Genomic DNA, 18,155 nt, shown 5'->3' with positions numbered 1-18,155 from the left:
GAAACTTACCTGACATCACTTTTCCCTTACAGAAACATGGACAAAATGCAAGTCTGGGTAGACGTGGGATCATGATTAAAGATTGTAACAAATTACACTTGAATGTACAATTTTTTCCTACAAAGATGCAAATCTTTGCCTCTGACAGACACATCTCCCTTAGAAGGTTTTGTTTCCAGACCGAGACTGGCACTTGTTCCATCTAGGAAGAGCTCAGTACGCACAACTTAGTTCAGCACTGTCAAAGGTGGACTAATGACCCCAAAGGCACTGGCAAACATTGTTGGGGCTTTTTCCATTGCTTTGCTGAACCTCTCCACTGCAGACAGACCAGCTAGCACACTCCTTACTAATGCACAATTTGTCCAAAATTGCATTTTTCCTAACTATACAAACCTGAGGTCCTTTAACAATAGGAAGGTAACTAGCGGCAGCTGGGACGGTCGTAAGCTCGAACAAGGGAAGTAGAACGGTAGTTGACTGCTTGTCCGATCGTGGCGCGCGGCGCCGCGCGCCCCGGGCGGTGAAGAATCACTTTAGCTTTAGGCCCATGCAAAAAGTTGGCAGAGTGAGGGGTGGTATGAGGTGGGACTATATGTAAAGGACCTCAGGTTTGTATAGTTAGGAAAATGCAATTTTCGACAAATTGTCATTGTTCCGATAACGTAATACAAACCCTCGGTCCTTTAACAATAGGAAGACTCACTTCTTGGTGGGTGGAATCTGAGTCTTTTTGGTGAACAGACTGGTGTTCGTCCAACCTTGGAATCCGCCTCCCTGGTCGTAAGAGCAAGGGAGGGATCCAAACCTCTGTCGATTGATCGGGGTGTGCACCGCAGGATCAATGGTCAGACCTCTGAGCCAAGTACTAAGAAGAGAGGCAAGAAAAAAGTATCTCTTCGTACCAGCATTGTAGAACTTGTTCCTGTACAGGAGCCAACATAAAGTTATGGGTTTGTCTCAAGTAGGCATCCACTCCTTCCCCCTTGTTGGAGGGAGTGGAGGATATTTGCTTACTATCCCTAACTAAAGGGATAGATTGGGGCTCGGTCGAGTAGCTTACCTGCATCGAATTCCTTTCCAGCATGGTGACGACCGTGACCCTCTGCCCACAGGCAGAGAGAGAGAAAGATGGAGAAGAGAAGCAGTCGCACTCTCATTCAACCATTCATTCCTACAGTCACACCAGGAATCGATGCTGTTCTGCTGCTCGGCGGGTGCTGGGGTAAGCTTTACACAACGTGTTGAGCAGCCACCACAGGTCCCAAGGAAAAAGTATCCAAGGACTTGTGGGCAATATCCCGAAGGTAGAAGGACGTGAAGGTAGTCTGGTTGGCCCCAGACACCTGCCTTCAGGACCTGCGCCACGGAGAAGTTCTTACGGAACGCCAAAGAGGGTCCAATACCTCTGACTTCGTGGGCGCTCTCGGTCGGAGCGTACGGATGTCGTCACTACCATCAGCCTCGTACGCTCTCCTGATCACCTCACGCAGCCAGAAAGAAAGAAAGCGTGTTCTTGGATACTTCTTTCTTGGTCACCCCAGTGCTAACGAAGAGGCGTCGACACTCAGGCCTGAGGTGTCGAGTTTTCTTCAGATAGCGCCGTAGCGCCCTCACAGGACAAAGCAGCATCTCATCCGTATCGTTGTCGGTGAAATCCATTAGGGAGGGGATCGTGAAGACTCGAACCTGTCGTCAGGGATCGACGGATTCTGAGTCTTAGCTACGAAATTCGGGACGAAATCGAGCGTCACAGATCCCCAGCCCCTGGAATGTTTAACATTGAAGGACAGACCATGAAGTTCCCCTATTCTCTTCGCCGATGCCAGGGCCAGCAAGAAGAGGGTCTTGAGGGTCAGATCCCAGCTGCCCATGGGTCCGGCACGGCTGAGCAAAACTTGAAGTTTTTTTTTTTTGTTTGTGCCGGGTGGCGAACAGGTCTATGACCGGACGCCCCCACAGGTTTGAAGAGCCTTTCCGCCACTTCTGGTGTAGGGACCACTCGGTCCCTATTACCTGATCCCGACGGCTGACGCTTGTCTGCTTACTTACATTCCTCTTGCCTGGAATGTAGCGTGCTGACAGCTCTATCGAGTGAGCCGTGGCCCATTCGTGCACCTGCACAGTCAACTGGTGTAGCGGGAGAGACACTAGGCCCCCCTGCTTGTTGACGTATGCCACTACTGTGGTGTTGTCGCACATCAACACCACCGAGTGTCCCATCAAGCGGTCTTGGAACTCTTGGAGAGCGTAAAACGCCGCCTTGAGTTCTAGGACATTGATGTGAAGTGCTTGTCGTGATGGCCCCACACACCTGCAGCCAGCAACTCCTCCAGGTGTGCGCCCCATCCCTCGGTTGATGCGTCTGAAAACAGCAGCATCTCCGGGGGGGGAGTGCGTAGAGGCACTCCTCTTAAGAGGTTCCTGTCGTCGAGCCACCAGGCTAGGTCCTGCCTCACCTTCTCCGTGATGGACACGGGAAGTAAGGTGGATCCTTTACCTGTGACCAACTCTCCTTAGTCTCCACTGGAGAGACCGCAGGTGAAGACGTCCGTGAGGAACTAACTTCTCGAGTGACGACAGTGGCCGATCACGACTTGCCATTGCTGAGCTGCCTGTTCCTGCCGAGACAGGAACCGGCCGGCTGCCTCCCTGAATTTGCTGATCCTCAAATCTGCGGGGCGGACTTGAGCTGCTACCGTATCGATCAGCATACCCAGGTACTTCATCTTCTCTGCTTGGGTTCGAGATCGGACTTCTCGTAGTTTATCACGATCCCCAGATCGCGACAAAACTTTAGAAGTCGATCCTGTCCTCAGCAACTGCGAGCGGGAGCTCGCCAGGACCAGCCAATCGTCGAGATACCTCAGAAGACGTATCCCGTGCGAATGGGCCCAAGCAGACACCAGCGTGAACACTCTCGTGAACACCTGTGGGGCGGTTGAGAGACCGAAGCAAAGTGCCCTGAATTGGTACAACCGTCCCGTCAAGATGAAGCGGAGGTACTTTCTGGAGGACTGATGGATGGGTATTTGAAAATACGCATCCTTCAGGTCCACTGAAAGCATGAAGTCATTCTCCCTGATGGAGTCCAGCACGGAAACGTGCTGTCTCCATCTTGAACCGAGTCTGGCGAACAAATCGGTTTCAGGGGAGAGAGATCTATCACCGGGCGCCAGCCCCCCGATGCCTTTTCCACTAAGAAAAGGCGGCTGTAAAAGCCCGGTGACCGATCCACTACGACTTCTACAGCTCGTTTGGTCAGCATGGTCTTGATCTCCTGCCGAAGAGCGTCGTCCTTTGAGGATCCCAGAACATATGTCTGAAGATGGACCGGGTTGGATGTGAGGGGTGGCCGAGATTCGAAGGGTAGTAGATATCCCTCCCGAAGGACGTCTACTATCCAGGTCTCGGCACCGTAGCGCTGCCAAGTTGCCCAATGGCTCGCCAGGCAACCCCCCCACTTCCGGCAGCAGGTGAGGAGGAACGCCGTCCCTAGCGTTTCCCACCTCGCTTCGACTTCTTCCCAGCACCTCCTCGGGGAAAGGAGGGCTGGGAGGAGGGCTGGTTACGGCCTCCTTTACCAGAAGTTGAAGCAGGAAGAGTCTTTCCCTCGGGGCTTCGATGGAGCAGCCGTCTTAGCAGCCGAGGAAGCGCTAGCTAAACTCTTAGGCTTAGCCGCAGTTTGTACGAGGTTGCCCAGAAACCTTCGTAACTGCCTGGTGAACCAGACGGTCACTGTCATCAGTGCGCCGTCTCTCCACCGCAGCGTCCACCATCTCTCCGGGAAAGAGAGCGGAGGAACTCTTCATAGGTCCGTTACGGAGTCCATTTACCGCCTCACGCCCGGACCCTTGGCTACTCGTGTAAGGACAGCGTCCCTACGACGGAGAACCAAGTTGGCCCACAGGTTTGCCGTCTGATGGGCGAGGTAGGAGATGGCCCTACCTCCAGACTGGCACAGTCTCCTGAAGTCGGGGTCGTCTTCGAGGGCAGCGCCCCCGGAGTCGGCCGCGACCTTGGATACTGTGAGGGACCACAGATCCAACCAAGAGACTGCCTGGAAAGCCACCATAGCGGTAGCTTCCAGGCCCAGTGCCTCCTGCTGCAGAACCACAAGTTCTCCGACAGGAGCTGCTGCAGGGACACACCTGGAGTTAGCCTAGCTAGCTCCGGGTTAACCTGTTTGGGCGGTATTGGATCCACTGATGCACGTAGAACTTCCGCTGTCGCTGCAGAGGAGGAGGAAGTAGCTTGGAAGACCGTCCTGACTTAAGTGAGTCCTCTCGTCCTGAGACGAAATTCTCCACCTGGTCAAGGACTGAGTCTGCAAGCTCAGATCGCGGCAGTCCCACCGTCAATTTGGGTTCCCTCTTCGGGCCCCAAAATGACTCGAGCCGGGACGTGGGCTCAAGATGGTGGTAGCGGCGATCCTTCCCCCAGGTCGTTGTGCTGACGAATCAGCGCAATAACCTGGGCAAAGTTCCTCTGGATCTCGGGAGTCACAGCGTCCTGAGGAGTAGGACCGTCCAGTCCCTCCAACAGGAGCAGCTCTCGAGACCCTCCTCCTTCAGAAGGAGGAACAGCAACAGACCCCTGACGGTCGCCTCCAACCACTTGCGCGTACGACCTGGCTGGTCCTAAGACCATGCCTGGTGCGTGCGGCATCGTGACGGGATCGTGAGCGGCGCACCTCTCACGATCACTCCTAGGTACCTCGCTCTTCCCGGTGTAGCCCGAGGAAGTTGAAGGTATAGGAGAGACAGACCTGACGCTCCCCCCCCGCTCGCTGGCAGGACCAGCGTACGGTGAGCGTCCTCACGGCACGTCAAAACCGCTGGTACCAGCCGAAGCTGGTGCCGTTGGTCGAGGGGACCTCTTCCCAGCCTCAACCCGTGGCCGGTCCAGAGACCGTCACGTCAACCCGAGGTACCGGCTGGTCGCTACGAGAGCGGCCGCTGGCCTGGCGAGAGTCACTTGCGCGACTCTCGACAGTCTTCTGCTCCGTGCCTCGGTCATGACGGTGAGCAAGCTCAGGCGTCTTGACTTTAGCTGCACGGTCGCCCGAAGGAGACCGTACACTCGGACCTTCTCGCGAACGAGAAGTCGAGCCGGTACCTGGCTTAGCAGCAGTGCTACCAAGACCAGGCGCGGATGTACCAGCAGTAGCCAGCACATCCTTGGTCCCCGTCTTCTTCTTCTTCTCAGAAGAGGAGACGGGCCCTGTTCCCGATGGGAACACAGGACCACAGCAGAAGCACCCCCGTCACGCCAGAGCGAGACGGGCCCTTCGAAGTCCCGCAGGAGCCTTCGTTAGGGGGGGTAGGAGGCAGCCTTCTTCTTCTTCGGCTTGGAAGCCTTAGAAGTCGAAGGGGGAGAGGCGGCAACAGACGACGAAGAAGACGATGAAGACGACGACGACACCTTCCTCTTCTTCGTCAGCTCTCTCAGGACGGACGTCAGGTCTTCCATCCACGGAAAAGTCGGGCCAATTGCCGAAGCAACACGCCCCGACTGATCCTGTCCGGAAAGACCTGAGACCGGTGCAGCACCTCCATGACGAGACGCGACGTGGGCAGGGGCAGGCACGGCAGGAGCGGCAGGGACATCAACAGCAGGACCAGCACCATCAGGACCAGCAGCAGCAGGACCAGCAGCAGCAGGACCAGCACCAACAGGACCAGCACCAGCAGGACCAGCACCAGCAGCAACATCAGCATGAGCGTCCCGCACCGCGCGCTTCGTAGGAGCGGCGCGAGCGGCTGGGCCAGCAACACTAGCTGCAGGTACGGCAGGTACGGCAGCATAGTCCGGCGTCACAGACCTCTCCAATTCAGCCAACTCATCATTGGACGGGGCGGCAGATCCAGGGGCGAACTTTTGGGACAGCGAAAGTCGGGAGTCGGCAGCACATAGAAACCAGGTGGCGGCGGCACGCCCCTCTTAGGTACGGCAGCAATCGGCTTTTGGATTGATGCCGTTGTAGTCACCGACGCAAGTGTGCGTGTAAACCACATGAGGAGGGGTGGCGTACGCTGGTGTGGACACAGTATTAGTCGTTGTTGTGACTACACCATGAGTTTACAACTGCCGACCCCGCCAGACGTTGAATCAACCCTGGATACTGGGGGCGCCCTGCAGTCCCAACGACGCCCACACCTGTCCAAGGTCGTCACTCACAGAAGGCACACCTGAGGGATGAACAGTCTGGGTCAGTTAGAGGGGCACCCTCACGCTTGGGGAGACGAACCCCACCCAGAGCGGACGGAAGACCCCGAGTACAATTGAACATCCGGGTATCGGGCGGCACCCTCCTCCACACTCGACGGATCGAGTGAGGAGAAGGACTCCGAAACCCCCCCGCAGGGGAAGGCGCAAATCGTGGGGGCTGAGCTGGAGGTAGGAAGGATGACGAGTATCCGTCACCAAAGGAGTCGCTGGAGAGCTTTCCGACGACTCCTTGGTCGATCTACGCCTCTTCCTACCCACCCTCGTACAGCACCCACTGCGCCTCGGACCAATTCACACAAACATTACATGGTTCAGCTCGGGAGCATTCTCGCTCCCCCGACACGATAACATAATTCATGTGGATCAATGTCAGGATAAGAGCGGAATCCGCCGCATTTACGCCCCTCCAGCCCGGGACACCACTCTACGGGCAACTGTGGCGCGGCGAAAGCTCTTCTTGATCCATAATTAATTCAATTCACTTCACAATGAAAAATGAAAAAAGAGTACTTACAATTTCATTCAAGACCACAAAACAAACCAGTCAGAAGAAATTGTAAACATCCAAAGCACACGACGAAATAGCGGGCAGAGCGATGACGAACAACGTCCTGTCACACCACGGCCGAAAGCAAAAGTGATTCTTCACCCGCCCCGGGGCGCGCGGCGCGCGCACGATCGGACAAGCAGTTAACTACCGTTCTCCCCCTTGTTCGAAGCTTACGGACCGTCCCAGCTGCCGCTAGTTACCTTCCTATTGTTAAAGGACCGAGGGTTTGTATTACGTATCGGAACAAACCAAGGACTTGAAGCACCCACACCTTTTCTTGTCCTTCACACTTTCATTGCTTTTGCTTTTGTTTTCCTCAACTGCAGAAACAAAACACCAAACAGATACATTGTCAAATAGCTTCAACTCAAATCAAGCACAGTGCACACGTACACACACATACACACAAATAATAAAAACAAAAACAATACGTAATATAATAATAATAATAATAATAATATGACAATTTGTCCAAAATTGCATTTTCCTAAACTATACAAACCTGAGGTCCTTTTACAATAGGAAGGTACTAGCGGCAGCTGGATAGGTCGTAAGCTTTCGAACAAGGGGTTCGGTAGTTAACTGCTTGTCGACAGGCAGCGCGCGCGCCACTGGGAGGTAAACAAATCACTTTTGCTTTTGGCCCAAGCAAACACTGCAGAGTGAGGGGTGGCCATGAGGTGGACTATGTGTAAAAGGACCTCAGGTTTGTATAGTTAGGAAAAATGCAATTTTGGACAAATTGTCATTTGTTCCGACACGGCATACAAACCTTCGGTCCTTTTACAATAGGAAGACTCACTTCTTGGTGGGAGGAATCTGAGTCTTTTGTGAACAGACTGGTGTTCGCCCAACCAACCTGGAATGCCTCCCTGGTCGTAAGAGCGAGGGAGGGATCCAAGCCTCTGTCCGATTGATCGGGGTGTGCACCGCAGGATCAATGGTCAGACCTCTGGACCAAGTACTAAGAGAGAGGCAGCGTATCTCTTCGTACCAGCAAACAAGAACAAGTTCCTATTTGCAAAGAGGCAACATAAAGTTATGGTTTGTCTCTTGTTGGCATCCACTTCCCCCCCCCCCCCCCTTGTAGGAGGAAGTGGTGGATATTCGCTCCCATCCCTAGTGAAAGGGATAGGATGGGTCTCGTCGAGTAGCTCACCGGCATCTCGTCCTTATCCAGCAGGTGATGACCGTATCCCTCTACCACAGGTAGAGGGGGAGAAAAAGATAGGAGAGAAGCCAGTCACTCTCTCATTCACTTATCTATTCTTACAGTCACACCAGGACTCGATGCTGTTCAGCCTGCTAGGGTCTGGGTTAGCTACACAACGTGTTGAGCAGCCACCAGGGTCCCAAGGAAAACGATCCAAGGACCTGTGGGCAATATCCAAAAGGTAGAAGGAGGTGCCAGTGGTCTGGTTGTACCAGACCCCTGCCTTCAGTACCTGCGCCACGGAGAAGTTCTTGTGTAACTCGAGGGAGTGTACTTCTAGGTCATCTTGGTGCTGACGAAGAGTCTTCAACACTCAGCCTGGGATGTCGAGTTTCTTCAGAAAGCGCGGTCGCGCTTTCACAGGACAAAGCAGCATCTCCTTCGCATCGAAGCGGCGTGAAGTCCATTAGGGAGGGGATTGTGAAGGACTCTAACCGATCGTCAGGAACCGAAGGGTTCAGAGTCTTCGCTACGAATTCGGTACGAAATCGAGCGTCACGAATCCCCATCCCCTGATGCTTGACTTCGCAGGAAAAGTCATGCAATTACCTCAGAGGAAAAGAAGGGAATGGTCGTATGACCTATCCCTCTTCTCGACTTCGGTGATGTCCTGTACCCATACTGGTCTATCCGTCTGCAGCGAAGTTGTTCTTCTCGGTAGTGGATAGGAGGACCAGACACTCAATGGTGGGTGTCGATGGTATGGGTACTGTGACAAGCCGTTAGGACGAAGAAAACTGTTATGGAACAACCGAACTAAGTCCACAGCGAAGTTCGTAACAGACTTGGGCGCTCTGACAGCTGCCGACTGACTGCGTTCGGTAGGAGGCAAGTTGTCCAAGCACCCGAGCAAGTCACGTGACCTTCGCCTTAAAATGGGTTTATGCCAAGAGACTAAACAAATAATTTGTTCGTCAACCGATGCCAGAAGGCAAGGTGATGACTCTCTTAAGGCATGTGCCCAACAGGCGAAAGTCAATTGCTTCTAGAGGACCGAGGTCCCTGATGGCAAGATATCTCATAGTATAGTTGATTCTCGGCTAAGGAGAAACAACACTATGTGTCGTTGAAAGACGAAGGTGTACAGAAAATGCAACCTACGTCTTCACAGCTGAACCGAGAGAAGGATTCTCAAGATTCTGAACCTGTGCTACAAAGACTGAGAACGCTAACCGCTATTCATTGCTGTCCGGTGAGGATCGTAGTTGCAATAAAATTGGAGCGCTTTTCAGTAATGAAGACAGGGAAATACTGCCTGAAGAACTGCTTCTCATGGGCTGAACATTTGGAAGTAGAGCTGTCAGGTCGGAGAGTAGGCGATGTTCTTCTGACATATCTGTTAATTGGGGCTGGGGGCGAGCAATGAATAATTGCACACCTACGTATACGAGATATTCTGAAGACAAACTCAGATGTATGCAAAAATCATTCGCATTATCGCGGTGCGATGCAGCGGGTGACTAGTACAGACTTCTGTTACCGTGCGGTAAACAGAAAGATGAAAGAGTCCAAGAGATATATCTCTGTTGAAAATTCTCGCAATGTCGAAGGCGATGAAATCGAGCGTCACAGCAGTAGATGGTCCTTCATTATTGCGAGAATCCCCGTTAATCAGAGACCTAAGTCCATGATTGTTGGGCAGAGATACGGTTCGGTAGTCAATCAAACCAGGGGAGAGAGAGACATAACCGACCGTTCATCTCCGAGACCTAGTTGATACTGAGCCGCTATCAGGCAGTTCAATACGCAGTAGCTCTCGGTTGACTCGTCATCCTGAGTTGCCAGGTGAATCCATTATTCCACGAAGGAATGCGTTCGGCTAGAACCATCGAGCATAAAGAATACGCTCGAGCAATTATATTTAACCGAAACGGATTTCGGTAAATACAAAAGCTGATTTGGTGTTGTCATGACAATACCAAGTATCTAAAATCGAAACTGATAACTGCTGGGAGGTTGCAGGCAACCCCGAGTTGCAGTTCAATTAAGATACAATTCGTCTCGGTCACAAACCGTAGAGTTAACTATGGTATGCGCCTACCCCCCGGACAATTCAACTGTTAAAAGAATCATGTCGCGAGGGTAATATACGTAGTATATTTGTAGGTTCTGTACCACGACCTCCATCCTAAATTCTTTTCCTCTCGAGGAATGAGAATAAGGATTGGAGATCGACCGCCTTCGTTCTCTAGTCAAGAGAGTGAAGGAGAAGTCTTTCCCAAAGGAAAGCTTCAATGGTGAACAGAATACCGAAGACGATAGTTCAAGCCAAACTGGAAGTTCCCGTCCGTTCTTCTCTATCCAGGTTAATCGCCTACTGTGAGATACTCTTCTTTCCGCAGCAGTCTTCTTCCAAATGCTAGAAATTACAGGAATTCGAGCATAAGCGAGGTTCCCCGATTATCGTGTAACAATTATCGGGGATTCTCGCTCACTTTGGACCGTGGTCTCGCCTAAGTGTTTGGAGATCGTAAAAAACTCGAACACTCTGAGTGCGCTAGAAATTCCGTAGAATTCTAAGCACTCTGCGAAAAACCACCCCCCACCGAATTCGTCAAACGATATCGGCTGGTGGTCCTCTCGATTCCCGTAGAAATCGAGAAAGGGGCAGGATCCTCCTCAATGACCGGGGCTTACGTCAGGTAGGACCCGAAGGTCCCCCCGGTAGCGCAGCCCCTAACGTGGGATCTTACAGAGAAATCTCTGTAGGATCCCTCCCTTTCCCTCGTAGCCGTAAGGAGAGAGGGAATGGGGGAGGAATTGGATACTGGCTCGCCTTCCCAGCGGAACTAGCAGTTGAGAAGAAAGAAAAAGGAGCAGCCATCGCCTTACGGCGATGGCCTCTCAGAGCCTGGGAAAACGTATCGTCAGGAGAAAACGTTTTTCCCGAGGAGGGTTACGAACTCATACTGTAGGTAAGTGTCTGCCGCCACTGTGAACGTCGTCTGGGTGGGGCTGATCGACACCTGACAGGAGAGAGCCGATACCGTCCTCCGACTCATTCCAGTCCTCGTCGAGGTCGAAACCTCAGGAGGACCGAAGGGGTATTCAAATACGGTGGTCGAAGACACGTAGAAACGCCTCTGTCGCAGTAGAGGAGGTGAAGTAGCTTGTTCGACCGGCCAGAACTGAGAGAGCCTTCTTGTCCGGAGATGAAGAGACTACCTGGTTCAACACAGTCGGCAAGCTCCGATCGCGGCAGACCCACCGTCGATTTGGGTTCCCCTCTCGGGCCCCAAAAGGACTCGAGCCGAGACGTGGCTCTGCTGGTGGGAGCGGCGATCCTTCCCCGAGGTCGTTGTGCTGACGAATCAGCGCCATAACCTCGGCAAAGTTCCTCTGGATCTCGGAAGTCACAGCATCTTGCAGAGTGGGACCGTTAAGCCCTTCGAACAAGAGCATATTCCGAGAACCTTCCTCCTAAGAAGGGGGAACAGCGACAGCCCTCTCGGTCTTCTCCATCCACTTGCGCATACGTCCTGGCCGGTCCAAGCCAAGAACCGTGCCTGGCACGTAGGGCGTCGTGGTGGGATCATGAGGGGCGCACCCCTCACGATCACTCCTCAATACCTCGCTCCTCCCGGTGTAACCCGAGGAGGTTGAAGGTACGGGAGAGGCAGAACCTGACGCTCCCTCCTCGCTCGCTGGCAGAACCAGCAGGCTTGGAGGGCTGCAGGCGATCGTCAACCCGCGGTGGCGATCGAGCTGCAGGCCTGGTCGAACCGTCTCGCTGTGGAGAACGGCTGGACTGAGCACAGCGGCCCCGATCTCGAGTGTCAGAAGAGCTGGTGCTGGTTGCCGCACCCGATCGCTCTCTGTGAGAGCGACGGTCAGGCGACCTGCAGGCTCCAACTGTCACAGTGAGAACCGGTGCTTGTCCTCACGGCACGTCACGTCGCTGGTTCCAGCCGTGGCTGGTACGGCGAACGGAGGACCTCATTCCAGCCTCAGCCCGTGGCCGGTCGTGGACCGTCACGTCCCCGGGTAGCCAGCTGGTCGCCGCGAGAGCGAGAGCTGGTCTGGTGAGAGTCGCGTGAGCGGCTGTCACCAGTCTTCCGCCCCGTGCCGTGAACCTGACGCTGAGCGAGCTCCGAGGTCTGGTTCCTGGCTGCACGGTCGCTGGTAGGTGACCGTACACTCGGTACCTCCCGCGAACGAGAGGCCGAGACGGACCCTGATGCAGTGGCAGAACCACTGACACCAGGCGAGGAAGTACCAGTGTTAGCCGGTACTCCTCTGGTCCCCGTAGTCTTCTTCCTTGCGGAAAGAAGAGAACGGGCCCCACTCCCGAAGGAGCAGGAGGACCAGCGGAAGGAACCCTCCCGTCCCACCGAGGTGAGACGGGTCCCGAGAAGCTCCCGAGGGAGACTTCTTAGGAGGGAGGAGGCAACCTTCTTCTTCCTCGGCTGTGAAGCCTTAGAAGTCGAAGGGGAAGAAGCGGCAGCCGACGACGATGAAGAAGATGAAGAACGACGACGACGACACCTTCCTCCTCTTCTTCGTCAGCTTCCTCAGGACAGACGTAAGATCTGCCATCCAGGGCGGAGCCGGGGCTGCTGTAGCCGAAGCCACAGGGCCCGGACGCACCTGTACAGACAGACCATAGTCTGGGGTAGTACCACCACGAACAGGGACGACGTCAGCAGGTATGGGCATCTCAGGAACAGCAGGCACAGCCAGCACAGCATCGGTAGGGACAGCCAGCGCAGCAACGGCAGGGACAGCCAGCGCAGCAACGGCAGGGACAGCCAGCGCAGCAACGGCAGGGACAGCCAGCGCAGCAACTGCATGGACAGTCAGCCCCGAGAATCGGCAGGTACGGCAGGCAGCACCGGAAACACAGGAAGTGGAGCAGCAGCCAGCAACATCCTGGTACCGGCGGCAGGTTCCAGGGGCGAGCTCTAGGCACCGGAAGTGTGGTCGCTGCAGCGCGGCAACCACGAGCGGCGGCACACGCCCCCTCGGTACGGCGAACGGCACTTCACAGCGGCTGTAGGCAAGACTGTTACCACGTGAGGCGAGTACACCAGGTGAGGAGGGACATCGTCACCTGGAGCGTGGTCACCACTCCATGGTGACCGCAGTAGGCCCAGACATAGAACCGCAGCCCCTGGACACTAGCACGCCCTGCAAATGGAAGGACGCCCATACCTCACCAAGGTCCACCCTCGTGGCAGTAGCACCTGCGGAAATAACAGTAGTAGCGATTAGTGGGGGGGAAGTCCCCTCGCGCGGGGGGGTGAGCCCTCTCCGAACGAGTGGAAGACCCCGAATACAATTGTACATCGGGCACCGAGCGCCCTCCCCCGCGCTCGACGGATCGGGCGAGGAGAAGAACGCCGATAACCTCCCCCCCCCCAAGGGGAAGGGCCATCTGTGGGAGCTGAGCGCGGGGGGGGGGGGGGGGGGGGGTTCTCGTTCCCCACCCCCGCACAGCACCCATGTACCCAACAATAATATAAGAGCCCGAGAGCAATCGTGCCCTCGGGCCGAATGCAAGGGCATAAGGATCAATTCCCTGACTGAGCGGAACTTGAACCAAATAAATATTGATGCAATCAATAATAAAAGGAATAAAATGAAAAAGAATCTTGCATTACGATTCACTTCACAATGAATAAGGGCTCAGATCGAGCGCATTTGCGCCCCTCGGTACCGAGCGCAAGGGTAAAAGGATCCATTCCCCCGATTATGAATGGAAACCTTGATCCATAATGAATTGATGCAATCAAAATTATATATGAAAATGAAAAAGAATACTGCGCTTGCGATTTCACTTCATACAAATAAAAGGGGAAGGATCAATTCCCGGGAAAATAGCGGAAACATTGATCCAAGTAAACAATGCAATCTCAATAAATATGAAAATGAAAAAGAACTGCACTTGCGATTTCACTTCATTCAAATAAAAAGGGGAAAGGATCAAGTTTCCGGGTAAGCTCGGAAACTGATCCAAAAAGAGTATGCTACAATCAAAATAAATATATGAAAATGAAAAAGAATACTGTACTTGCGATTCCACTTCCATACAGAATAAGTTTTCGTGTCGAGCGCATTCGCTCGGCAACGAGCATACAGGTCAAAAAATATAAATGAAAAGAGCACTTACTTACGATTTTCATCTACACATTTCAACCAAAATATACGCTCGGAGCGAGCGCTCTCCCGCCCTCGGCACCGAGCATACACAAATACGAGGATCATTTCTGGGAAAATGAATTCCCGCACTTACGCCTTCAGTCCCGGCACTCGGGTAAACGGAGGGCGTGGGAGAAACCAAGATCCTTTAATTCACAATTGAATTCAATGGAAATAAATATGAAATGATTGCACTTACAATTCAGTTTCACTAGATAAATAGAAAAAGAAAAACACAACCATGCGAAAGCAACGACGATGAAGCGGGCAGAGAGCGATGATACACGTCCACACGCCAGCAGGCCGAAAGCAAAAGTGATTTGTTTACCTCCCAGTCGCGCGCGCGCGCCTGTCGGACAAGCAGTAACTACCGAACCCCTTGTTCGAAAGCTTACGACCTATCCAGCTGCGCTAGTACCTTCCTATTGTAAAAGGACCGAAGGTTTGTATGCCGTGTCGGAACAAAATAATAATAATAATAATAATAATATAATAATAATAATAATAATAATAATAATAATAATAATAATAATAATAATAACATACGTAGTTTGTGTTTCCATGAAAACAATTAAATGTACTCTGAGACCAGCTCTATCCTAATCTGTTGCTAGGCCAATCCTACACAGTACTTCTAACCCCCAACATGACAATCTACAACATCTGATATTTATTTTTCTATTTTTAAGCTGAAACCATGGCTAGTTTACAGTGAGGAAACAGTTAGGTAGCATACCCAGAACAAAGCTCAGCAGACATTTCAAGATTTGCTAATGGTCAACAGTGGGGAGCTAAGATCTGCTCTCCAAGACGAAGGCCTTGACTAGTGTTAGTGCAGACCACGTAAATGGAAGTGGCATACAATGCACAAGTCAGCAATGACATGCTAGTGTTCACGAAGATGGAATTTTTTATTCTTATTTTACCAAAGATAACCTCGCCTAAATTAGACACACACAAATATTTTACTTAAAGGCCTATGTTAATTTACAGTATACATATGTATATGGGTTGAGTATTACGAACAGTAAACCTGTTAATATTTATAGCAGTGACAAATATTTTAATGATTTTATCCATTGAGATCCATTGAGTTTGACAAGATTTTTCTATGTAGAAACCCTCTGATAACAACAACACTAACATGGATCAGCTGGCACTTTTGAATTATTCTTGCTTTGTTGACATTGTGGACCAACAGCACAATGTTCATTGACTACTCTTCTCATCTGTACCAATATGATATTGTTAAACTACAATAAAGTTTTGTACATACTTACCTGGCAGATATATACTTAGCTATAGTCTCCGACGTTCCGACAGAATTTCAAATCTCGCGGCACACGCGACAGGTAGGTCAGGTGGTCTACCTTACCCGCCGCTGGGTGGCGGGCGTATGAACCAATCTATCTCTCCAGCCAGATTTTTTCTCTTTCACCTGTCTCCTGAGGGGAGGCTGGGTGGGCCATTAGACGTATATATCTGCCAGGTAAGTATGTACAAAACTTTATTGTAGTTTTAACAATATCATTTTTGTACATGAACTTCCCTGCCAGATATATACTTAGCTGATTGGCACCCTTGGTGGAGGGTAAGAGACAGCTAAAGTAATAAGGAGAGATAAGAAACAACTGATGTTGTAGGATATAAATAACCTTGGTTCTTACCTGTTCAGGCAGAAGACTTCATTGATATTATCTCTGAGTCTGCGTTGCCTGGAGAGCTACAGCTAGGACGTGACCTGATGCTGAAAGACTCTCGGATCTACCACTGGGATATGTGATCCCTTTGTGTGGTAGAATCCAAGTCGGATCCTGTTAAAGGGAGTTTCGTCCCTATCTTAACAGGTCCTAACCACTACTACTGCAAGGAGCCACACTCATCAGACCACCTAACCAAACTACTAAAGATTAGTATTACGACCTAAAGAGATGCCTTCATGCATCCTCTTTAAGGCAACCAACAACAACAAATACAAGGGGGAAAAATTATACTACTAAACAGGATGAGTTCCAGCTCCCTGCCCCAGCACTGAATCCGCAGATACGTACGGGCCCAAAGCGAAGCATTTTTCGTAAGTGATTCTCACATCACGTAAGTAGTGGTTCGCGAACACTGACTGACATCTCCAGAATGTTGTCTCCATCAGATTTCGCGACGGACATATTCTTGTTGAAAGCAAGAGAAGTTGCTATGGCTCTTACTTCGTGTGCTTTCACTTTAAGAAGCCTAAGATGTTCTTCTCTGCAGGATCCGTGTGCTTCTTTGATGAGGCTTCTCAAGAAGAAGGACAATGCGTTCTTCGACAATGGACGAGTAGGCTCTTTTACTGAACACCACAGGCCTCTCGGTTGGCTTTCAGTTGCTCTTTTCTTCTAAAGTAGTATTTCACCATTTCCTCACTGGGCAAAGAGTTCTCTCGGGTTCTTCTCCTACCAAAGAAGATAACCCACGAATCTCGAAGTTCTTGGGCCATGGACTTGATGGGTTCTCATTCTTTGCAAGAAAACCGGGCAGGAAGGAAGAGCAAATGAGAGAGTCCTCCTTAAAACCCACATTACCATCAATCGCCTGAAGCTCACTCACTCTTTCTGGCGGAAGCTAGAGCCATCAAAACAGAGTCTTCCTGGTAAGGTCTCTGAATGAGGCTGAATTAGGGGTTCAAACCTAGAGGACCCAAGGAATTGAAGGACTACATCCAAATTCCAGCTAGGTGTCTTAGGATACTGCATTTTCGTTGTGTTAAAAGACCTAATAAGGTCCTGTAGGTCCTTATCTTCCGATAAGTTGAGGCCCCTGTGCTGAAGACATTCGCCAACATACTACGATAGCCTTTAATCGTCGAAACGACTAAGCCACATTCTTGTCTTAAGAATAAAAAGAAGTCTGCAATTTGATTCACAGAGGTACTGGAAGAGGAAACGTTATTCCTTGCAACCATCTTCTGAAGACATCCCACTTCGATTGGTACACTCGTAATGTGGAAGACCTCCTCGCTCTAGCGATTGCCATTAGCAGCTGCTGACGAAAAGCCTTTCGCTCTGACCAGTTTCTGGACAGTCTGAAGCCAGTCAGACTGAGAGCGGGGAGGTTTTTGTGGTACCTGTCGAAGTGGGGCTGTCTGAGTAGATCGCTCCTTAGAGGAAGCGATCTTGAAAATCCACTAGCCATTCCAGCACCTCTGTGAACCAATCTTGTGCTGGCCAAAAGGGAGCTATCAAAGTCATCCTCGCGGAATCTGACTCTGCGAACTTTTTTAAAGTCAACCCCAGAATCTTGAAGGGGGGAAACGCGTATACATCGAGTCCTTTCCAATCGAGTAGGAGAGCGTCTATCCCTATTGCTCCTGGATCCGAGATGGGAGAGCAATACAGATCCAGTCTTTTGTTGCTTTGAAGTTGCAAACAGGTCTAAGAGAGGCCTGCCCCACAACTTCCAAAGGCTCTGGCAAAACATCTTGGTGCAGAGTCCACTCTGTGGGAAGGACCTGATCTTCCTGCTGAGGAGATCTGCCCTTACATTCCTTTCTCCCTGTACGAATCTGGTGAGAAGTTTTATCCCCCTTTCTTCTGTCCACAGAAGAAGATCTCTTGCTGTTTCGTACAGAGAGAAGGAATGCGTCCCCCCCTGTTTCCTGATGTATGCCAGAGCCGTGGTGTTGTCCGAGTTTATTTGCACAACTGCTCCTGTCACATCTGACTCGAACTCCTTCAGAGCAAGCCACACGGCTATTAGTTCTTTCCTGTTGATGTGCCAGGAAGACTGGTCCCCCATCCAGGTTCCTGACACCTCCTTGGTTCCCAGAGTCGCCCCCCAACCTGTTTCCGACGCATCGGAGAACAAACACCAGGCTGGGTTCTGGGACTGAAGAGGCAGTCCCTGCGAGAACTTGTCGGGATCCGCCCACCATGCTAACTCCTTCTTGATTGAAGAGTAATTGACAGGGAGAACTTCAAATCCTGAGAAGGACGACTCCATTCCGATGAAGAAAGAATTGGAGCGGTCTCAGGTGCAACCTTCCTA

At 51.7% G+C, this 18,155-nt stretch overlaps 1 protein-coding gene across 1 annotated transcript in view; it reads right to left on the bottom strand.

Moving 5' to 3' along the window:
- The window catches only part of LOC135217159 (protein disulfide-isomerase A5-like), a 150,609-nt gene that overhangs the window by 119,436 nt on the left and 13,018 nt on the right, over window positions 1–18,155 (bottom strand). The gene's annotated exons all lie outside the window — the stretch shown is intronic.

The sequence above is a fragment of the Macrobrachium nipponense genome, chromosome 7 (genome assembly GCF_015104395.2).
Source record: "Macrobrachium nipponense isolate FS-2020 chromosome 7, ASM1510439v2, whole genome shotgun sequence".
Classification (NCBI taxonomy): domain Eukaryota; kingdom Metazoa; phylum Arthropoda; class Malacostraca; order Decapoda; family Palaemonidae; genus Macrobrachium; species Macrobrachium nipponense.
The sequence above is the reverse complement of the archived record's forward strand: the minus strand, read 5'-3'. Positions and strand labels throughout refer to the sequence as shown.